The 24,209-nt window shown below is 51.3% G+C and overlaps 1 non-coding gene across 1 annotated transcript; it reads left to right on the plus strand.

Annotated features, from left to right (window-relative positions):
- Nucleotides 1-15,394: 15,394 nt before the first annotated feature.
- On the plus strand, nucleotides 15,395-15,482 carry TRNAN-GUU (transfer RNA asparagine (anticodon GUU)). Its single transcript has one exon. It is a non-coding gene; the product is annotated as a tRNA-Asn (tRNA).
- Nucleotides 15,483-24,209: the final 8,727 nt, after the last annotated feature.

The raw sequence follows: 24,209 nt of genomic DNA on the forward strand, positions 1-24,209 counted from the left end.
GGAAGAGGGTAGGTTTAGAAGAGAAAATAAGGAAAGGGCAAGTAAAAAATCACTTAGAAAAGTTAGATGCCTGCAAGTCACCAGGGCCTGATGAAATGCATCCTAGAATACTCAACGAGTTAATAGAAGAGGTATCTGAGCATCTAGCTATTATCTTTGGGAAATCATGGGAGACTGGGGAGATTCCAGAAGACTGGAAGGGGGCAAATATAGTGCCCATCTATAAAAAGGGAAATAAAAACAACCCAGGAAACTACAGACCAGTTAGTTTAACTTCTGTGCCCGGGAAGACTAATGGAGCAGGTAATCAAAGAAATCATCTGCAAACACTTGGAAGGTGGTAAGGTGATAGGGAATAGCCAGCATGGATTTGTAAAGAACAAATCGTGTCAAACTAATCTGATAGCGTTCTTTGATAGGATAACGAGCCTTGTGGATAAGGGAGAAGCGGTGGATGTGATATACCTAGACTTTAGTAAGGCATTTGATACGGTCTCGCATGATATTCTTATAGATAAACTAGGAAAGTACAATTTAGATGGGGCTACTATAAGGTGGGTGCATAACTGGCTGGATAACCGTACTCAGAGAGTAGTTGTTAATGGTTCCCAATCCTGCTGGAAAGCTATAACAAGTGGGGTTCCGCAGGGGTCTGTTTTGGGACCGGTTCTGTTCAATATCTTCATCAACGATTTAGATGTTGGCATAGAAAGTACGCTTATTAAGTTTGCGGATGATACCAAACTGGGAGTTATTGCAACTGCTTTGGAGGACAGGGTCAAAATTCAAAATGATCTGGACAAATTGGAGAAATGGTCTGAGGTAAACAGGATGAAGTTCAATAAAGATAAATGCAAAGTGCTCCACTTAGGAAGGAACAATCAGTTTCACACATACAGAATGGGAAGAGACTGTCTAGGAAGGAGTATGGCAGAAAGAGATCTAGGGGTCGTAGTGGACCACAAGCTTAATATGAGTCAACAGTGTGATACTGTTGCAAAAAAAGCAAACGTGATTCTGGGATGCATTAACAGGTGTGTTGTAAACAAGACACGAGAAGTCATTCTTCCGCTTTACTCTGCGCTGGTTAGGCCTCAACTGGAGTATTGTGTCCAGTTCTGGGCACCACATTTCAAGAAAGATGTGGAGAAATTGGAGAGGGTCCAGAGAAGAGCAACAAGAATGATTAAAGGTCTTGAGAACATGACCTATGAAGGAAGGCTGAAGGAATTGGGTTTGTTTAGTTTGGAAAAGAGAAGATTGAGAGGGGACATGATAGCAGTTTTCAGGTATCTAAAAAGGTGCCATCAGGAGGAGGGAGAAACCGTGTTCACCTTAGTCTCCAATGATAGAACAAGAAGCAATGGGCTTAAACTGCAGCAAGGGAGATTTAGGTTGGACATTAGGAAAAAGTTCCTAACTGTCAGGGTAGTTAAACACTGGAATAGATTGCCTAGGGAAGTTGTGGAATCTCCATCTCTGGAGATATTTAAGAGTAGGTTAGATAAATGTCTATTAGGGATGGTCTAGACAGTATTTGGTCCTGCCATGAGGGCAGGGGACTGGACTCGATGACCTCTCGAGGTCCCTTCCAGTCCTAGAGTCTATGAGTCTATGAGTAATCTGTGCTCCCCATAAACCACCTAATCCCCACGGGAACCCCTACAGCCAGGATGTTGGTATCTGGCCCCTATAAATCTCCTAAGCCCTCTGGAACCCTTCCAGTCTGAACGTAGGTATCTGTGACCCCCAGAAATCCCCGAATGCCCCAGGAACCACTACAGCCTGGACTTAGGTATCTGTGACTCCAACGAACCTCCTAAACCACCCAGGACCCCTTCAGCTAGGACGTAGGCATCTGTTCCCCCCTCAACCCCCAATCCCCTCGGGACCCCTAGACCCTGGACGTAGGTATCTGTATCCGCCCCGATTCCCTAAGCACCTCCATTACCCCTTTAGCCTGGACGTAGGTATCTGTACTCCCACAAACCCCTTAAACGTCCCAGCGACCCCTTCAGCCTGGAATTCCCTATCTGTGACACCCACGAACCTCTAACCTCCCAGGGATCCCTACAGCCTGCACACAGGAGTCTGAGCACCCCACAAACCCCCTAAGCTCCTCGGGACACATCGAGCCTGGATGTATCTGAGCCCCCAGTGAACCGCCTAATCTCCTCGGGACACTGACAGCCTGTACCTAGGTATCTGTGCCCCCCACAAACCCCCTATAACCCCCACGACCCATCCAGACTAGATGTAGGTATCTGTACCCCCACAGCCTCCCTGGGACTCCTACAGCCTGGAGGTTTGTATCTGTGCCCCTCATGAAACCCCAACCCCCCCGTCCCCTCCAGAATGGACATAAGTATCTGTGCACCCCACGAACCCATAAGCACCTGTAGGGACGCCTACAGAATGGACTTAGGTATCTGGTGCCCCCCAAGCCCCCCTAAGCCCACCAGGGACCCCTATAGCCTACAGATAAGCATCTGTGCTCCCTGAACCCCATAAGCCCCCCCTGGACCCATCCAGCCTGGACTTAGCTATCTGTGCCACACATGAACCCGCTAAGCCCCCCAGGGACCCTCCAGCCTGGATGGAAGTATCTGTGCCCCCCACAACCCCTAAGTGCCGAGAAACCCCTCCAGCCTGGAGGTAGTTATCTGTGCCCACCAGAAACCGTTTTAGCCCCCCCAGGGACCACTCCAGCCTGGATGCAGATATCTGTGCCCAACACAAATGGCGTAAGCCCCCCCCCGGGAACCCTCCAGCCTGAATCTAGGTATCTGTGCCCCCTCAACACACTAATTCCCCCTGGAAGACCTATTCCTGAAAGTAGGTATCTCTACCCCCCACAAACCCCCTAAGCCTCCCAGGGACCCCTACAGCCTAGACGTAGGTATCTCTGCCACCCAGAAAACCCCTAATCCACCCAGGGAACCCTACAGCATGGACCTAGGTATCTGTGCCCCCCAGGAACTCCCTAAACACCCCAGGAAACACTCCAACCTGGACATAGATATCTGTGCCTCCCAAAAAACCCTAAGCCCCCCGGGACCCCTAGAGTATGGAGATAGGTATCTCTGCCATCCGCAAAAAACCCTAATCCTCTCCGGAACCTCTCCAGCCTGGATGTACATATCTGTGCCCCTCCCCACAAACCACCTAAGCCCCCAGGTACCCCTCCAGCCTGGATGTCGGTATATGTGCCCCCCCAAATACCTAAGCCCCCCAGAATGCCTATAGCCTGGACGTAGGTATCTGTGTCTCCTACAGTACCACTAAGCCCTCCCCCAGGGACCCCTCCAGGACATACATAGCTATCTGTGCCCCTCACCAAGTCCCTATACCCCCAGGGATCACTGTGCTCACCACAACCCCCTAAGCGTCCAGGGACACCTTCAGCCTGGACGTAGATATTGCTGTCCTCCAGGAAGCCTTTAATCCCCACCAGGACCTCTACAGCCTGGAAGCTAGTATCTATGCCCCTCACAACCCCCCTAACTCTCCCAGAGTCCCGCCAATACTGGATGTAGGTATCTGTGACCCTACGAACCCTCATAAGCCCTCGAGGGATCTCTACAGCCTCCACGTAGGTGCGATGCTCTGTGCATTACCCTGTGTGGCCACATGGTGTCACTGTTGCTCCATGCAGGAAATGCTCTGTGCATTACCCTGCGTGACCACATGGTGTCACTGTTGCGCCATGCAGGAAATGCTCTGTGTACTACCCTGCGTGACCACATGGTGTCACTGTTGCACCATGCAGGAAATGCTCTGTGCATTACCCTGCCTGGCCACACGGTGCCGCTGTTGCTCCATGCAGGAAATGCTCTGTGTATTACTCTATGTGGCCACACGGTGTCAGTGTTGCTCCATGCAGGAAATGCTCTGTGCATTACCCTGTGTGGCCACATGGTGTCACTGTTGCTTCAAGGGGGAAATGCTCTGGGCATTACCCTGCATTGCCACACAGTGTTACTGTTGCTCCATGCGCGAAATGCTCTGGGCATTACTGTGATGGAGTGGGGACTGTCTGTGTGGGGGATGGGAGAGCAGGGGGTGACTTTAGGTGAGGGACAGGACCTAAGTCTGTAACTTGAGCTAGGAAGGGCTGACAGAGTGAGCACCTTTGCCCAGGAAGCTGGACACAGGAAGGGGTCGGCTGGAGGGAGTTAGTTCAGTTTTGGTTTGGAGCTGGGTAGTTGGAATTCAGAGAATCCCAAACTGGGAACTAAGCTTCCTGAACCCCCAGAAGGACTCGACTGACGGGTCCTGGTTGTGCCCCAAAGCCCTGCTGTATCCTTCATTCCTTTTGGCCAAAACAACCCTCTGTTTTACTGGCTGGCTGAGTCACTGTGTGTCCCTGGAAGAGGGGTGCAGGGCCAGATTCCACCACACTCCATGATACACCCTAAGCCCCTCTGCGACCCCTGCAACTAGGACGTAGGTATCTCTGCCCCCCCACCAAACCCCTGAGCCCCCCAGGGACACCTACAGCCTGGACCTAGATCTCTGTGCCCCCCAGGAACCCCCTCAAATCCCCAGGGACCCCTTCAGCCTGGACATAGGTGGAACCCGTCTGCCAGGCTGAATTGATAGCAGCAAGGACTGGGTTCTATACATAAGAGTCCCTTCCCTATTATGTAATGCAAACCAGATCGAGCCCTCACCCAGTGAGATGGGAAAATTTTATATACACACCCCTAGGTGCCTCAAAGAGGCAATACTTCCCCTCTCGCAATCATAGAATCTGGGTATAGCAGAAAATGTTTAATAACGTGAGATAAACAACAGAGCATTAAATTTGGAAAACACCTCAACTATGCCGTGTCCTTTTCCCTGGGCTCTAGAATCTAGCAATCCCCAAATCACCCCAAGACTCCAAAGTACAATACCTCAAATATTTCAAGACTCCAGCAACCCCATAATCACCCACATTCCCGCAGCCCCAGAGTTCAAGAATCTATCTGCCGGGTTTTCCCCCCTGCCAGCCTGGGTAGAAAGGGGCACCTTACGTGGTCCACTGCTGTCTGCCCTGCCTCTCCGTGGGATTCTGCTTCTACCTTTCCCACAAACTGCTCAGCTCGGTCCACCCGCTGCTCTGCTCCACCAGCCGACCTGTGATCTGCTCCAACTGTCTCCAAAAACTGCTTAGCTTACTTCATTCCGTGAGCCACTCCAAGTATTTTACAAACTGCTTTTCCCCCTCAGCTGTTCTGCAATACAGTTTCAAACTCCCCCACGATTTAAAACAGAATTTCAATGACTTCACCTCAGGAACCTGGATCTTCAGTTATTAAAAAATTCAACAACCAGCTCTAGTACTCAACTGTTAAAAAAGAAAACAATGTAATTCGTGTTTCTGGCTCATCCAAGAAGCCCACTCCCTTGTTCAGTGAGTGCAACTCAACTGATGGTGAGAATCCCTGTCTCAAAGCTGTTTCACAGTTCCTCATCCACACAATCAGGGTGACAACACTCCACATCTCACACCCCAACAACAAATAAACTGGGGATACCATAGCTGCCAAAGTAACCATCCCAGAGTGCCGTGGCCGTGTCACGCACTGTGCGTGTGTCTATGCAAACATGATCAGACCCTGAAATCCTTTTCCACACGTGCCAAAATTCACCACCAGATGTGAGGGTAGAGTTCATCCTGCTTCTGCTTACATAGGTATCTGTGCCCCCCACAACCCCCTAATCCCACCAGAACCCATCTAGCCTGGATAATGGTATCTGTGCTCTCCACAAACCTCTAAGCCCCCCAGGGAACCCACAAGCCCAGATGTCGGCATCTGTATGCCCCACACACCTCTTAATACCCACAGGAACCTTCCAGACTGTAGGTAGGTATCTGTGACCCCTAGAGACCCAGAAAGTCCCTCGGGACCCCTACAGCATGGATGTTTGTATCTGTGACCGACAAAAACCGCCTAAGCTACCCAGGGCCACCTACCATCAGGATGTAGGTATCTGTTCCCCCCCCAAACACACCTAATACCCCCGGAACCCCTCCAGCCTAGATGTAGGTATCTCTGACCCCACGAATCCGCTAAGACATGTCAGGACCCCTCCAGCATCGACATAGGTATCTGTGCCCACACAACCCTCCTAAGACCCCCAAAACCTCTCCAGCCTAGACGCAGGTATCTGTGCCCAGCATGAACCCCCTAAGGTCCCTAGGACCCCTCTTGCCTGGATGAATGTATCTGTGCTGCTTACAAACCCCTAAGGCCCCCTGCACTATCCCTATAGACCGGACGTAGATATCTGTGCACCCTCACGAACCCACTGATCCTCCGAGGGACCCCTACAGCATGGAAGTAGGTATCTGTACCCCAAAATTCCCCAAAGCAACCCCAGGACCTCTACAGCCTCGATATAGTTATCTGTGCCCCCGCACAACTCCCTAATACCCCCAGAACTCCTCCAGCCTGGACGTAGATATTTGTGACTTCCAGGAACCCCCAAAACCCTCCCCAGGACTTCTTCAGTCCCTACATAGGTATATCTGCCCCCCACCAGCCTTCTAAGACTCATTGGGCCCCCACCAGCCTGGTTATAGCTATGTGTACGCCACACAAACCCCCTAAGCTCCCCATGGCCCCCTCCAACCGGTACGTAGGTATCTGCGCAACCACAAACCCTTATGTCCCCCTGGGACCCCTCCAGACCATACGTATGTATCTGTGACCCTTACCAACTCCTTAAACCCCCAGGGACCACTACAGCCTGGACGTATGTATCTATGCTCACCACAACCCCCTAAGCCATCCAGGGACCTCTCCAGCCCTGACGTAGATATTTGTGCCCCTCATGAAGCCCCTAATGCCCACCAGAATGTCTTCAGCAAGGACGTAGCTATCTGTGCCCCCCACGACCCCTAAACCCCCCAGGGATCTCTACAGCCTCTACATAGGCGTGATGCTCTGTGCATTACCCTGCATGGCCACATGGTGTCACTATTACTCCATGCAGGAAATGCTCTGTCCATTACCTGGTGTGTTCACAAGGTGTCAATGTTGCTCCATGCGGGAAATGCTCTGTGCATTACCCAGTGTGGCCACACGGTGTCACTGTTGCTCCATGTGGGAAATGCTCTGTGCATTACTGTGATGTAGGAGGGACTGTCTGTGTGGGGGATGGGAGAGCAGGGGGTGACTTTAGGACCGGACACGTGCTCAGCCTGTAACCTGAGCTAGGCGGGGGGAGGGGTCAGCACCTTTGCCCGGGAAGCTGGACACAGGAAATGGCCAGCTGCAGGGAGTTGGGTTAGTTCAGTTTCGGTTTTGGTCTGAGTGGTTGGAATTCAGGGATTCCCAAACTGGGAACTAAGTTTCCTGAACCCCTAGAAGGACTTGATTGTGGGGTCCTGCTTGTGCCTCCAAGCTCTGCTGTATCCTTCACTCCTGTTGTCCAATAAACCTTCTGTTTTACTGGCTGGCTGAGAGTCACTGTGAGTCCCAGGAAGAGGGGTGCAGGACCGTACTCCCCCACACTCCGTGACAGACCCTAAGCCCCGCCGAAACCCCTGCAGCCTGGACGTAGGTATCTGTGCCTCCCACCAAACACCTAAGACACTCAGAGAACCCTCCAGCCTGAATTTAGGTATCTGTGCCCCCCACAAACCCCCTAAGCCCCCGAGGGACCGATACAGCCAGAACATAGGTATCTGTACCCCATATAGACTCCATAAGCCCGTTGCGACACTCCAGTGTGCACGTAGGTATATGTGCCCCTCAGAAACCCTCTAAGCCCCCAGGAACCCCTACAGCCTGGACATAGGTATTTGCACTCCCACAGCCCCCCTAACCCCCCCCCTCTCCCGGGACATCTACAATCTGGACGTAGATATCTGTGCCCCTCACAAAACCTCTAATCCCCCCTGGGAACGATACAGCCTGGACATACGTATCTGTGTCCACTCGAACCCCTAAAACCCACTGGTACCCCTACAGCCTGGACATCATAGGTGTCTTTGGCCCCCACAAATCCCCTAAGACTGCCAGGATGCCTCCAGCCTGGACGTAGGTATCTTTGCCCCCCACTAACCCCCTAAGCCCCCCTGGTAACCCTACAGCCTGGATGTAGGAATATGTGCCCCCCACAAACCCTCTAAGCTCCCATGGGACCCCTAGAGCATGGAGATTGGTATCTGTGTCCCCCCAAACTCTCTAAGCCCTCCAGGGACCGCTATGGCCTGGACATAGGTATCTGTGCACCCCAAGGCCCCTAAGATCCCCCGGACCTCTGCAGCCTGGCTGTAGGTGTGACGGTGCTGCCCGTGGGAGCCAGCTCAGCTCACTCAATCAGAGTGAATTGCAAACAAAACAGGGCAGACAAATCCCAAACGCTGCTGGTTATTTCAATACTTAGATTTACCAAGCCAGCACAAAACAGCTTCTGTAGTACCTCACTGGTTACTTAGAAGTTTAAACCACGCAGTTCCCTTAACGTACCCAGCCCCAGGCCTCCCTCCAGACACACCTGTTAGATATGATGATGATTCCTGAAAATCTTACTTCATCATGTTAAAGAAATGATTCTTCCGATCCCAAAGGATCAGCCACATAACCAGGTTCAATTATAACTTAGATTTTACCTAAAATACATGCTATAGCCAATTCTTATTAACGAAGCTAAAATTTATTAGAAAAGAAAAGAGAGAGAGTGTTGGTTAAAAGATTAATAGACATATAGATTTGAAATCAATTTTTGAAGTTCAGATACAAAGTAGAGATGAGCTTGTAGTTGCCAAAAGTCCTTTTAGAAATAGTCCATAGGTTATAATCCAATATCCATATTCAGGGTGGCTCCAGTCAATGACTGGGGATCTCAATCCTTGTGGCTTAAGGTTTCCCCCTTTTGAAATCCAAAGCAGATCTGAGATGAAGAAGGATCGTGTCCCAGGTTCTTAAACATTTCCAGCAGCCTTTCGGCCTGAGAAAACAATAGGCTTAACTCTCCTTCCAAGCATCCTGGCAATTAGTACAGAGTAATTTATTCATTAAACAGTTCAGATACAGATTACCACAACCTTCAAAGAGACACAGACAATAATACTATTTCACTCAAGTATCATCATAAATGTTAATATTTTTTTTTGCTCTTTGAATTAAAATTATAGCAATAGACAAGACTTGTTTGCCTACATCACAAGACCTGAGCAAACACCTCCCCTTCTACCGCTAACACTGCAGACTTGCATTTCAAAGCTCTGTTCATTTACATATCTTGTTAACCAGTTTTTAAGGTTCACCCACGGGTCAGGTCAGTCGGTGAGGTGAATTAATTAACTCTTTCTGGCCCTGTCACCTTTCAATGAGATATTAGATTATACTTATAATGTCACAGTCGCGGTGAGTTGACTGCTGCAGCTGCCCGTAGACTCTGCCTGCGCCTCTCACCGAGCTGGAGTACAGCAGTCGAGGGGAGAGAAAACAATGTATTGCACATACACTAGACGCGATATATCGACCCCCGCTGGATCGATCACTGCCCACCGATTCGGCAGGTGGTATAGACATACCCCGAGTATCTGGTGATCGGAGCTGGATCCCCGAGGGGGACACATTGAAGGAACTCAGGAGTTAAGGTGCCTCTATTGTCAACTGTCAGGGCTGTTGTGGCTCAGAGGAGGGTGTTTGACTGCCTGGCAGGCTTAGGCGCCGCAAGCCTTGGAGGTGGGAGAAGTGAAGCGGCCACGGCGTACTCGGGGTTCTCGTGCTCGGAGCAGGGGTGAGCTCGGGCGAGGGGGGTGCCGCAGGGCAGAGCAGGAGAGTTGCCACAAGTGGACAGCCTCAGGGTGGAGGGGGGAGCTGCCACGGGTGGGGCGCCTCAGGGCAGGGGTGCGGGGGGGGAGGGTGCAAGGTGGAAGTTTCGCCTAGGGCATGAAACTTCCTTGCTTGCCCTGCAACACGCCCTGCCTGCAGCCAGCCCTGCACCCCCTGCCCTGCCCTGCCGGCACTCAGCCTCTCTCTCCAGCCAGCCCTGCACCTTCTGCTTTGCCTGCACCAGCCGCATCCTCCCTGCCCTGTCTCCAGCCAACCCCTGATGCACCCCCCTGCCTGAAGCCAGCCAGCCACGCAGCCCTTGCCCTGCCTGAAGCCAGACCCTACCTCCAGCCAACCCCACATCCACTGGTGCCCTGCACTTCCCAGGGCAGTAACCCTGCACATCTGCTTCAATGAGGGGGGCAGGGAGCAGCTGGGACCCACACATGTGCACACCCTAGGGTGACCAGACAGCAAGTGTGAAAAATCGGGACGGCGTGGGGGGTAATAGGATCCTAGATAAGACCCCAAAATTCGGACTGTCCCTATAAAATTGGGACATCTGGTCACCACAGCACACCCCCAGGACTCCTGAGTTCCATTGCTGGGTTTCCTATTGGTTCCTCTGCTGGTTGTTTTCCTTTTCCTGGGGACTTTGGGCAAGTTGCTCCCCACTCTCGGGCTCTGTCCCCAGCAGTCAAATGGGGATTTCATACCTTCCCGCTATTGGAAAGTGCTGGGAGAATCTCCCAGCAAAAGCTGCTCTGACAGTGCTAAGCAGCATCTGATCAATCAAGGTCGGAGCTCACTGCCCAGGAGGAGTGCTTGGCTCTGGGGTTTCACTTCAGCCCAGTGTAGAGAGAGAGCCCTAACCATGGAGTTTGGCTCAAGAAGACCAAGTCTCCAATTTGTTAAGGGTGTTTTGAATTTCAATCCTGTGCTCCAAAGTGCTTGGTGTCAGTTGTAAACTTTAGGAGCATGCTCTCCACTCCATTTTCCAAATCATTCATGAAAATATAGAATAGTACCTGACACCGGACTGATCCCTGCCAGACCCACTAGGTTCACCCTCCCCGTTGGGCAGCTAAACATGGAGAAGGGCTCCTGGAGTCTTGGCTTTCAACCAGCTCTGCACCCACATTACACTGATTGCAGCTGGACTGCATTTCCCTCGTTTGCTTCTGAGAATATCCTATGGGACTGTGCCAATAACCCCCTGCTCAACCAATCAGGATAGAAACTGAGGATGGGAGGCTGAGGGTTCTCACCAGAGAGCCCAAAGGATTGCCCAGGTCACCGGTGGGGATCACTGCCCAAGCACTATTTCAGTCCCACATTTTTGGGTGGACCTTCCATAGTGGGAGCTGCAGAGGACTTCCCTGCAACACACACACACACAACTCCGTCCTGTTGTTGGGAAGGGAACAGGAGAAAGATAAGAAGAGGAGGGAGGGATGGAGGAAGAGGTGAAACAAAAAGGACAAACCCTAATGTCCCCAGCGATTCTAAGGGACAAAATCCCAGGTGCGCAATAAAATTCTGCCTCCTTAAGCTCGTGTTTTCCATGCCTAGAATTCACTTGTCACCAGATAGATCAGACTGAACAGGTTTCAAACCTCCAGGAGGCTCTTACCTTCTAAACAGGGACGGCTGTTTTCTAGTAAAATCACTACAAGGGAAGGAGGAAACTCGAAAGAGGTTCCTCCTGGCGCTCACGTCCATGACCCCAAATAATCTCTCAGTCCTCAAAGAGAGACCTGGAGAAGGAAACGTGCTGAAGCAAAGCCACAGAGGTCTCTGAGGTTTCCCTGGCCCCTCGCCCCTGTCCTGCCTGGCTGATGTCAGCATCTCTCTGTGAGGTCACCATCCTCCCCACCACCTTAGACCAATAGTCTGAGGTCCTGCAAAAGGCCTTTGTGATGTCACTACCACACCCCTCCCTTGCTGGGCTAATGTCCTGCCCCTGACCTGGACCGTTGGAGGTTTTTGCTACTCCCTGTGGATCACCCCACTCAAGGAGCGTTCGTTCTAGGCAGCAAGCCGGCTAGACAGGAGAACATCAGACGCTGCTCCCAATGCTACACTGTGTTTTTCAGAAATTAGTCAACTTTATGGCCGGAAGAGACCATTAGAGCATCTAATCTGACCCCCTGCATATCACAGGCCTCCTGTATGACACAAGAGCTACTTTGGGGGCAAAAACATTCCAGAAAGGCATCTAGTCTTCATTAAATGACATCAGGAGATCAAGAATCCACCACTTTCCTTGGTAGCTTGTTCCTGTGGTGAGTCATCCTCACTGCTGAATTTTTGCGCCCTATTTGTAATATGAATTTCTCTTTTCACTTTTCGGCCATTGGGTCTTGTTATGCCTTTCTCTGCTCGATTAAAGAGCCCTTTAATACCCAGTCTTTTCTCTCCCTGAAGGCACTTCAACACTTCAGTGAAGTCACCTTTCAATCTTCTTTTGATAAGCTAAACAGGTTGAGCTCTTTCACTACTCACTAGAAGGCATTTTTCTCCAGCCCTCAGAACATTTGGTGGCTCTTTGCTGCCCCAGCAGAACAGTTTGCAGGGACCACTGGAGTGGTTCATGGAATTCTGGTGGAGTGGAGCGACTCAGACTCCCTGCTTGCAAGAGGGGAAGTATTGCCTCCTAGAGGCACCTAGGGGGGTGATGTGTAATTGTCCCAGGTCACTGGGTGGGGGCTCGAGCCAGTTTTGTATTGTTTTATTGAAGCAGATCCCCTAGATACTGAACCCAGCCCTTGTTTCTGCCAACTCAGAGGGGCAGAAGAGTTACAGGAATTTATCACACAACCCTCCCTGTTCCCATCGGGAGAATCTAGGGAAGGGGGAGTCATTCCTCAACTGTGCTCCCAGAAGAACTGCTAGGACTCCTTCCTGCCAGCTACTCATTCTTGGATTCACCCTCAGCTCCTGGGATCTTTCTGCTCCAAAGGCTCCAGAGGCCTGGGGTTGGGAGGGTGTCACTGCACAGTCTGAAACACAAGGGAGGATTCTGGAATTGAAGGAAGGAGCAAAAAATGGAGAGGAAAGAAACAGAGAGAAAACGCCTCATCTCTCTTCCCTCCCTGTCCCAGCAAGAAATGTTACTAAGGATCAGCGTTAGGGGAAATGGTGCCCTGGGTAAAACTTAGACTTTGGCACTTCCCCATCACCCCTAGACGATCCCCCTCTCTCTTTACCCCCTAACTCCGGCACTCCCAACCCTTGTGCCTCCTTCACCCCAACTCCTGCCCCCTCCTGTGCCCTAACCCCTACACTGTGTCCCCTTTGCCCTTAACTCCCATACTCCCCTCTTGTGCCACCAGCCACTGCCCCCTCCTGAGTTCCCTTCGTCCCTAACCCCTGCACCCCCTCCTGTGCCACCAGCCACTGCCCCTCTCCTGCACCCCCTTCACCGTAATCCTACACCTCCTTCTGTGCCACCAGCCACTGCCCCTCTCCTGCACCTCCTTCACCCCTAACCCCTGCACCCCTTCCTGTGCCACCAGCCACTGCCCCCTCCTGAACTCTCTTCACCCCTAACCCCTGCACCCCCTCCTGTGCCACCAGCCACTGACCCTCTCCTGCACCCCCTTCACCCCAACCCCTGCGCCTCAACCCCTGCCCCTCTCCTGCACCCCCTTCACCCCTAACCCCTGCACCCCCTCCTGTGCCACCAGCCACTGCCCCTCTCCTGAACCCCCTTCACCCCTAACCCCTGCACACACCCCTGTGCCACCAGCCACTTCCCCTCTCCTGAACCCCCTTTACCCCTAACCCCTGCACCCCCTCCTGTGCCACCAGCCACTGCCATCTCCTGCACCCCCTTCACCCCTAAAACCTGCACCCCTTCCTGTGCCACCAGCCACTGCCCCCTCCTGAATTCCCTTCGCCCCTAACCCCTGCACGCCCTCCTGTGCCACCAGCCACTGCCCCTCTCCTGCACCCCGTTCACCCCAACCCCTTCCCCTGCTCTTTTGTCCCCAACCCCTGCGTCGCCTCCTGCACCCACGTGCGGACAGTGATCTGTGTGCATGGAGCAGCTAGCATTGTTCCTCCCTGGGATGCTGCTCCTCCGGGTACCCCTAGGGGCTGTGGAGGTGGGGAGATGAGAAATGACGTAATCCGAGCTCCCTGCATCCAGGTCACTTTCCTCAGCTGGGCTGCATAACGGGAGGGCAGAGAGCAGCAGCTTCTGATGCTCCCCTCACAGCACAGCCCAGGTGGGGAAAGTGACCAGGACGCATGGAGCACATAGTGTTGCTCCTCACTCCCCCCAACCCTCTATGGGCCCATGGAGGAGCATTGGGGCAGGGGAGAGCAGTGAGCACCTTTGCACTGCCACAGGGTGCCCTTTGACCCCCTGAAGCCTTGGGTGGCTGCTGGGGGCCCCACCCCTAGTGCCTGCCAGGCTCCCCAGCACAAGCACCAGAAAACACAGGGAGACTGGCCCCACACTGAGCAGCGGTAGCCTGGGCGGCACGTAATGGAGGTAGGGGGGGCTCAGTCTCCCCAAAGCTTGCATCACCAAGGGGACAGTGGGGCCCATGACTGGGATCCCGGCCAAATTAGGCCACCCTGCAAAAGTCTCCCCTATGTCAGCCCCAGGGCTGGAGGAGCTCCCACTCCCTCCTACAGCTCAGGGGCTGCAGCAGGGGTACGAAGCTTCTCTGGTCTCAGGGCCGCAGCGGGGCAGGGGTAAAGGAGTGACAGGGTGGGGCTGGTGGGGGAATGGGTGGAACAGAGGTGATAGTGGATGGGGCTATGGGTGGAAGGGGGCAGAGCCACAGACAGAAGGGGGTGCATGGTTCTGGTGCTGGGGCCCCTACACTTGTTCTCCCTTTCCCTGGGCTTTGGCATCACTAGCCCCTGCTTAGCGAGTAGGGTTCAGTGGTCCCCATAATGTGGGGTATGACTCCTAGGGAGACACAAAGGAACTTTCATGGGGGCACCTCAGGGGCTGAGTCAGCCCCCATGGAGGGCAGGGAGGAAGCACCACTCAGCCCCACTCTGTCCCAGCTCTTCCCCAACCCCACCCTCAGTCTGGGCCTCTGGCTCCCAGCCCAGCGATGACCCCCTTGCCCCTTGTCCGCACCCCTCTCCCCAACAAGCAACAGCCCCACTCCCAGCCCTGCTTCTCGACCGTGGCTTCCGAGGGGCCACAGCCATGGCTAAGAGGGCAAAATGTGAAATATTTGGGGACCACTGTTTTAGCGTGATGTCCTCAATCCTTCTCTGCAGTCCAATAAAAGCTATTCCTCACCCATCTACCCCTCCATCAGGATGGACTAGGTCTGTTCTGCTGCCCTTCACTCATACAGGAAGGAGAATAACATTTCATTCCACTCAATCCTAAAGTGATTTGTAACCCAAGACCATCCCAAACTGGTCATTTTGGGGAAGCGGCCCCATTATGCTGCATAGCTAGGCAGAGTAGGTGTGTCTATGCAAACACGGTCTGTTCCTGAAGTCTTTCCCCAGCTCTTCACTAGATGTGAGGGGGGAGCTCATTCGGACCCTGCTTACGCTTAGTATTTAAAAACTCCTTCGTGTCCCTATCTCTGTCGGCCTTAGATTTCTCCTCCTGTCCCGTTTGTTACAGCTCAGATGAGGTGGCCCAGTGGTTAAGGTGATAGACTGTTGATCCATTGTGCTCTGCATGCATGGGTTCAAATCCCATCCTCACTGGATGCATTTAGTCTTGACTCTTCCTTTATAGACAACCATCTCCCCACTTGGTACAATAACAGACACAACAATGTTGCTTCTTGCAAACAAAAACCTTCTCAGAAACTCCAACACCCCCCCTCCCGGCTTTAAATAAAATGTCTAACTCCCAGATTTCTAAAAAATGTCTCTAGTTCTGTGTTTCGTAGTTTTTATCTTTAAAGCTAATGTTTCCTCAAGCTGAATAAGGCAACGCTTCAAAGGAAAATGTTAGAAATGGTAGGGGAGAAATAGGAAAGGAAAAAGCCCCTTTTCTCAGGAGATACAAACTCGACTCCCTCCTGTCTCTATCACCAGTGGATTTTGCCTCCCTCCTTCTGAGGTGTAAATAAAATAAAGAGGAGACAAGGTGGTTTGGCACAAACAAAGGTAAGTGTAGTCAGGGTAAAGGTACAGAAAGCTGGGGGAACAGGGGAAAATGCAAACTTAATGAATACAATGAAACAGTGACTGGGTTTGGGAGCTTAACGCTCAGGCCCATAAACCCTCCCTTGGAAACTAGAAAACACTAAACAATGCCCCAACACAGAAACCTTTCCCCACTGTTCAGGTGCAGTGGATCCCAGGTGCCGGCGCGACGCCCAGGACCTTCCACTCTGCCGCTGATTTAGAACCGTTGAGGAGGAGCATTGGGGAGTCCAGACGACGGTTGGGTTTCGTTGCTGGCACGGAGGCCCTCTGGGATGCTGGACACCAGGAATGCAGGACGGCAGGAATGGGGGTGACAGGCCTCCTGTTCCTCAGTCTCACGGTGGGACCGAGGGGGTTCTTCACTCTCCAGCTTGGGAGCACTGTGAAGACACGACCGTGGACGGGTGACTCAGAGATTCCCTCCTTCCTCATCACTGCACAACTGTTATCTTTTGTCTGAGCCAGGCAGAGTTTATCTTCATCACGTTCTATCCATCCACTTCTCAAAGTGTCATGTGATGAAGCATTCTCCGTTGTCTGTGCTTGGAGATGATGCTTTGACTTCTTTAATCCTCTATCAGAGTCGCTATGAGTGGAGATGAAAGTGTCAAAGACCTGGGAGAGGAATTCAAATGGATCCCAAACACAGTGCGATCACTGGGAGTTTAAATCCCAGGTTCCATCTATTGGCAAAGCCACTTCTAACAAGGTAGCTGTTTTGTCCCCCATTATGGCACAAGTTTGAAATATGGGCAGCATAGAGCCAATATTCATAACATCAACTACAAAAATGATACACATCTAGAGATAGCATCATTATAATCAGCCAATCAGAACCTCTCCATAGACCCCTTACAAAACAACCTTTCTACAATATTGACTGCAAATATAGAACAGTGGTCGCAACGGTGATCTATACAGTTACAGATTATGTCAATAACGTCACAGGAGGTGACACGGCTTCAGTGAGACTGATATTGGAATAGCTTTCAGTTTTGGTGTCCTCATTTGAAAAAGATGTTGTGAAATTGGAGCTAGGGCAGCAAAGAGCTACCAAATGTTCTGAGGGCTGGAGAAAAATACCTTCTAGTGAGCTATTGAAAGAGCTCAACCTGTTTAGCTTATGAAAAGAAGATTGAAAGGTGACTTCGCTGAAGTGTTGAAGTGCCCTAATGGAGAGAAAAGATTGGTTATTAAAGGGCTCTTGAATCTAGCAGAGAAAGGCATAACAAGACCCAATGATTGGAAGGTGAAAAGAGACAAATTCCTATTACAACTAAGGCACAAATAGACAACAGCGAGTATGATTCACCAAATAAACAAGCTACCAAGGAAAGGGGTGGATTCTTCATCTCCTGATGTCATTTAATGAAGACTAGATGCCTTTCTTGAATGTGTTTGCCCCCAAAGTAGCTCTTGTGTCATACAGGAGGCCTGTGACATGCAGGGGGTCAGATTAGATGATCTAATGGTCTCTTCTGGCCAGAAAGTCGACTAATTTCTGAAAAACTGAGTGTAGCATTGGGAGCAGCGTCTGATGTTTTCCTGTCTAGCCGGCTTGCTGACTAGAATGAACGCTCCTTGAGTGGGGTGATCCACAGGAAGTAGTTCAAACCTCCAAAGGTCCTGGCCAGGGGCAGGACATTGGCACAGCAAAGGAGGGATGTGGCAGTGACATCACAAAGGCCTTTTGCAGGACCTAAGACTTATTGGTCCATGGTGGTGGGGAGGTGGTGACCTCACAGAGAGATGCTGACATCAGCAAGGCAGGACAGGGGTGAGGGGCCAGTGAAACCTCAGAGACCCCTGTTGCTTTGCTTCAGCAAGTCTCCTTCTCCAGGTCTCTCTTTGAGGACTGAGAGAGTATTCGGGTTCACGGACGTGAGCACCAGGAGGAACCTCTTTCGAGGTTTCTCCTTCCCTTTTAGTGATTTTTCTAGAAAACAGCCGTCCCTGTTTAGAAGGTAAGAGCCTCCTGGAGGTTTGAAAGCTGTTCAGTCTGATCCATCTGGTGACAGGTGAATTCGAGGCATGGAAAACACGAGCTTAAGGAGGCAGAATTTTATTCTGCACCTGGGATTTTGTCCCTTAGAATCACTGGGGACATTAGGGTTTGTCCTTTTTGTTTCACCTCTTCCTCCATCGCTCCCTCCCTCCTTTCTCTTCTCTTGCTTCCTTTGTCATTTTACCTGTTCCCCTCCCAACACCAGGAGGGAGGGGGAGAGAGAGAGTGTGTGTGTGGTTTTTTTAGTTTTTTGCAGGGCAGTGCTCTGCAGTTCTCACTGTGGGAGGTCTACCCAAAAATGTGAGGCTGAACTTTTGCTCGGGAAGTGATCCCCACTGGTGACCTGGGCCATCCTTTGGGCTCTCTGGTGAGATCCCTCAGCCTCCCATCCTCAGTCTCTACCCTGATTGGCTGAGCCGGGGGTTATTGACAGGGAGGAGACTCAGGTCCTTGTTTTTCTCTTTATAAGTCAAAACCAGTTCTATGTTTGATGAATTTTGCCGCTTCTCTGCATTAGTTGTCTCTGAGCAGTTCATGATTCTCTCTAACATTGCAGTTCTCCTCAAATACTTGCTGAATAGTTACTGTCACTGTTGTTGGTCTGGAGCTCATCTGAGAGCACTTTATTCAGGTCATTCAGTGTCTGAAATTCAAGATCCAATGGGTAGTTTGAAAATCAGGGCTCTTGGGTCCTATTCCCAACTCTGCCTCTGACTGGCTGTGTGACCTAAAACAAGTCAATTCTCCTTTCTCAGCCTTAGCTTCTCCCTCTTTCAAGTAGAAATAATAATGATCCGCTCTTACCTACCTGACGGTGGGTGGAGGATGGGGATCCATTGGAGAGTGTCACTAGGAGTAGGGCATAATATGAGGTGTCCTATCACGTTTACTCAGAGCAGATTAACACGTAATAGAATAGCTGAAATAGTCTATTTTATTTGCATTTTTTTATTTTGAAATTGTTAAGAGCAGCAATGACTCCAATCTCAGACTGAAGCATCTTATCTAATGTTTGAGATCTAAGTGTCTCCTCTTTGTGTGCGAGGAGACAATTTAACACACTCTGACAAACAGGAGATGCTTTTGTTTTGCAATACAATATTTTTGCAAAGAACTTTCATCCCACTTGTTATGATTTTGAGAAACAAACCGGATTAGCCTGAATGGGATTTTCTGACAGAAATGGATTCAATGAAATTTCCCCACCATCTCGATTCCTGAGCTCTATCCCTGCCTCTGGGGGGGTTATTGTCTGTTAGAACGGGAGTCAGGACTGGTGGCTTCTCTTTCTGGCTCTGCCACCACCTTACTGTGTAGGCGCTTGGATAGGTCACTTCCCTTCTCTGCACCTCAGGCTCCTCCCATCAGTCCAATGGGAACAGGGACAGTTCTCAAACTCCGGGCAGTTGTGAGCCTGAGTGAGATAAGGGGCGTTAAAGCTCTCTGTGAAGGAGAAAGGGGAGTTTCACAGTGTTTAGCACCAAGGAATTCTAAAGTTTGCTAAAATGTCTAGTCTATGGAAAAAAGAAATGGTCGGGGCCAATTTTTAACCAGTGCCTTTTTGAAAGCCCATTCAGGGATGTGAGTCCCTGTCTTTCAGGTACCTGGGGTTCTTTGCCAGCAGGAGAGAAGAGGTTCCTGCCTCCTTTTTTGTGGCCTTGACAAACCAGGTGCTGTGCCCCAGTTCTCGTCTGAGATCCCTGAAAAAGAACATCTTCCCATCTATGAACATGACTGGACCTTTCTCTAAAAGGGGAACAAAGAGACTCCTGAGACTTACAGACTAGCTAGCCTCACTGCCATTGCTGGAGAGATCCTGCAATACATTCTTAAGCACTCAGTTTGTCTGCAGCACCTACAGAATAGTTTGGTTCTTAGGACTAGTGAGCATGGATTTGTCAAGAACAAATCATTCCAAACCAATCCTCTTTCCTTCTTTGGCAGGGTTTTGGGCCTGGTGGAGGTGGGTAAACAGTAGATGGGATCTAGCTTGGGGTTGCTAAGGCTTTTCACACAGTCCCGTAGCACATTCTCACAAGCAAACGAGGGAAATGCAGTCCAGCTGTAATCAGTGTAATGTTGGTGCAGAGCTGGTTGAAAGCCCAGACTCCAGGAGCCCTTCTCTATGTTTGGCTGTCCAACGGAGAGGGTGTACCTAGTGGGTCTGGCAGGGATCAGTCCGCGGTCCGATACTATTCAATATTTTCATGAATGATTTGGAAAATGCAGTGGAGAGCATGCTTCTAAAATTTGCAACCGACACCAAGCACTTAGGAGCACAGGGTTGGAATTCAAAACGCCCTTAACAAATTGGACACTTGGTCTTCTTGAGCCAAACTCCTTGGTTGGGCCCCTCTCTCTAGACTGGGCTGAAGTGAAACCCCAGAGCCAAACACTCCTCCCAGGTACCGAGCTCTGACCTTGAATGGTCAGATGCTGCTTAGCACTGTCAGAGCAGCTTTTGCGGGGGGATTCTCCCAGCACTTTCCAGTAGCGGGAAAGTATGAAATCCCCATTTGACTGCTGGGGACAGAGCCCTAGAGTGTGGAGCAACTTGCCGAAAGTCCCCCCAGGAAAAGGAAAACAACCAGCAGTGGAACCAATAGGAAATCCAGCAAGGGAACTCAGGAGTCCTGGGGGTGTGCTAAGGTGTCCTGATGTCCCGATTTTATAGGGACAGTCCAAATTTTGGGGTCTTTTTCTTATCTAGGATTCTATTACCCCCAGCCCAGTCCCGATTTTTCACATTTGCTGTCTGGTCACCCAAGAGTGTGCACATGTATGGGTCCCAGCTGCCTGCCCCCTTCATTGAAGCAGATGTGCATGGTTACTGCCCTGGGAACTGCAGGGCACCAGTGGACATGGAGTTGGCTGGAGGTAGGGTCTGGCTGCAGGCAGGGCAAGGGATGCGGGGCTGGCTGGCTTCAGGCTGGGGGGTGCATCAGGGGTTGGCTGGAGACAGGGTAGGGGGTGCGGGGCTGGCTGCAGACAGGGGGTGCAGGGCTGGTGCAGGCTAGGGGTGTGTGGGGGCTGGATGGCTTTGGGCAGGGCCACAGGGGGGAGCGGCAGGAGTTGGCTGGAGACAGGGCAGAGGGTGTGTCAGGGGCTGGCTGTGGGGCTGGCTGCAGGCAGGGCAGGGAGGATGCGGCTGGTGCGGGCAGGGCAGAAGGTGCAGGGCTGGATGGAGACAGAGGATGGCTGCGGGCAGGGCAGGGCAGGGGGTGCAGGGCTGGCTGCAGGCAGGGCATGGGACAGGGCCCGTGCAAGGATGTTTCATGCCGTAGGTGAAACTTCCACCTTGCGCCCTCCTCCCCCTCGCCCCCGCCCTAAGGCGCCCCACCTGTGGCAGCTCCCACCTCCACCCTGAGGCGCCCCTCTTGTGGCAACTCCCCCGCTCTGCCCTGCAGTACCCCCTCCTCGCCCCAGCTCACCCCTGCTCCGAGCACGAGCACCCCAAGCACACCGTGACCACTTCACTTCTCCTGCCTCCCATGTTTGCGGCACCTAAGCCTGCCAGGTAGTCAAGCACCCTCCTCTGAGCCACAGCAGCCCTGACAGTTGATAATAGAGGCACCTTAACCCCTGAGTTCCTTCAATGTGTCCCCCTCCGGGGTCCAGCTCTAATCACCAGATACTCGGGGTATGTCTAGACCACCTGCCGAATCGGTGGGCAGCGATCGATCCAGCGGGGTCGATATATCACGTCTAGTGTAGATGCAACACATCGAGTGCTCTCCCCTTGACTGCTGTACTCCAGCTTGGTGACAGATGCAGGCAGAGTCTACGGGGAGCTGCAGCAGTCGACTCACAACCACTGTGACATTATAAGTATAATCTAATATATCATTGAAAGGTGACAGGGCCAGAAAGAGTTAATTAACTCACCTCACCGACTGACCTGACCCATGGGTGAACCTTAAGAACTGCTTAGCAAGATATGTAAATGAACAGAGCTTTGAAATGCAAGTCTGCATTGTTAGAAGTAGAAGGGGAGATTTTTGCTCAGGTCTTGTGATGTAAGCAAACAAGTCTTGTCTGTTGCTATAATTTTAATTCAAAGAGCAAAAAAGGAATATTAACATTTATGATGGTACTTGAGTGAAGTAGTATTATTGTCTATGTGTCTCTTTGAAGGTTGTGGTAACCTCTATTTGAACTGTTTAATGAATAAATTACCCTGTACTAATTGCCAGGATATTTGGAAGGAGAGCTAAGCCTATTGTTTTCTCAGGCGGAAAGGCTGCTGGAAATGTATAAGAAGCCGGGGACACGATCCTTCTTCATCTCATTTCTGCTTTGGGTTTCAAGAGGGGGAAACCTTAAGCCACAAGGATTGTGATCCCCAGTCACTGACTGGAGCCACCCTGAATATGGAAATTGGACTATAACCTATGGACTATTTCAAAAAGGACTTTTGGCTACTAGAAGCTCACCTCTACTATGTATCTGAACCTCAAGAATTGAATTCAAGTCTATACGTCTATTAATCTTTTAACCAACATTCTCTCTCTTTTCTTTTCTAATACATTTTAGCTTACTTAATAAGAATTGGCTATAGCATGTATTTTAGGTAAGATCTAAGTTGTAATAGATCCTGAGTATGTGGCTGATCCTTTGGGATTGGAAGAATCTTTTCTTTTATATGATGAAGTAAGATTTTCAGGAATCATCATCATATCTGACAGGTGTGTCTGGACGGAGGCCTGAGGCTGGGTACTTTAAGGGAACTGCGTGGTTTAAACTTCTAAGTAACCAGTGAGGTACTACAGAAGCTGCTTTGTGCTGGCTTGGTAAATCTAAGTATTGAAATCACCACCAGCATTTGGGATTTGTCTACCCTGTTTTGTTTGCAGTTCACCCTGATTAAGTGATCTCAGCTGGCTCCCACAGGGAGCACCGTCACACTTACATCCAGGCTGTAGGGCTCCGAGGGATCTTAGGGGCCTTGAGGTGCACAGATAACTACGTCCAGGCGGTAGGGGTCCCTGGGGGTCTTAGGGGTTCGAGTGGGCACAGATACGTAAGTCCAGGCTGTATCGCTCCCAGAGGCGATTAGAGGTTTTGTGAGGGGCACAGATATCTACATCCAGATTGTAGATGTCCCGGCGGGGGGATAGGGGGGTTGTGGGGGTACAAATACCTACATCCAGGCTGTAGGGTTTCCTGGGCGGTTAGGGGGTTTCTGAGAGGCACATATACCTACGTGCACATTGGAGTGTCCTGGGGGGCTTATGGAGTCTATATGGGGCACAGATAACAATGTTCTGGCTGTATAGGTCCCTGGGGGGCTTAGGGGGCTTGTGAGGGGGCACAGATACCTAAGCTCAGGATGGAGGGGTCTACAGGGGTCTTAGGTGTTTGTTGGGGGGGCACAGATACCTACGTCCAGGCTACAGGGGTCCCGGAAGGGCTGAGGGTCTGTCTCGGAGTGTGGGGGAGTCCCGTCCTGCACCTCTCTTCCTGGGACACAAGGTGACTCTCAGCCAGCCAGTAAAACAGAAGGTTTATTCGACAGCAGGAGTGAAGGATACAGCAGAGTTTGGAGGCACAAGCAGGACCCCTCAACCGAGTCCTTCTGGAGGTTCAGGAAACTTAACTACCAGTTTCGGATTCCCTGAATTCCAACCACCTAGACCAAAACCGAAACTGAACTAACTCCCTCCAGCCGGCCCCTTCCTGTGTCAACCTTCCCTGGCAAAGGTGCTAACCCCCTCCCCCCTGCCTAGTTCACGTTACAGGCTGAGCACGTGTCCGGTCCATAAGTCACCCCCTGCTCTCCCATCCCCCACACAGACAGTCCCTACTCCATCACAGTAATGCACAGAGCATTTCCTGCATGGAGCAACAGTGACACCCTGTGGCCACGCAGGGTAATGCCCAGAGCATTTCCCTCATGGAGCAACAGTGACACTGTGTGGCCACGCAGGGTAATGCACAGAGCATTTCTCTCATAGAGGAACAGTGACGACGTGTGGCCACGCAGGGTAATGCACAGAGTATTTCTCTCATAGAGGAACAGTGATGCCGTGTGGCCACGCAGAGTAATGCACAGAGTATCACACCTACGTAGAGGCTGTAGAGATCCCTGCTGGGGCTTAGGGGTAGTGAGGGGCACAGATAGATAAGTCTGGGTTGGAGGGATTCCGGTGGGGATTAGGGACTTCATAGGGGACACAAATATCTACATCCGGGATGGAGAGGTCCCTGGATGGCTTAGGGGGTTGTGGTGAGCACAGACACATACGTCCAAGCTGTACTGGTCCCTGGGGGTTTAGGGA

Source organism: Gopherus flavomarginatus, chromosome 8 (assembly GCF_025201925.1).
Source record: "Gopherus flavomarginatus isolate rGopFla2 chromosome 8, rGopFla2.mat.asm, whole genome shotgun sequence".
Classification (NCBI taxonomy): domain Eukaryota; kingdom Metazoa; phylum Chordata; order Testudines; family Testudinidae; genus Gopherus; species Gopherus flavomarginatus.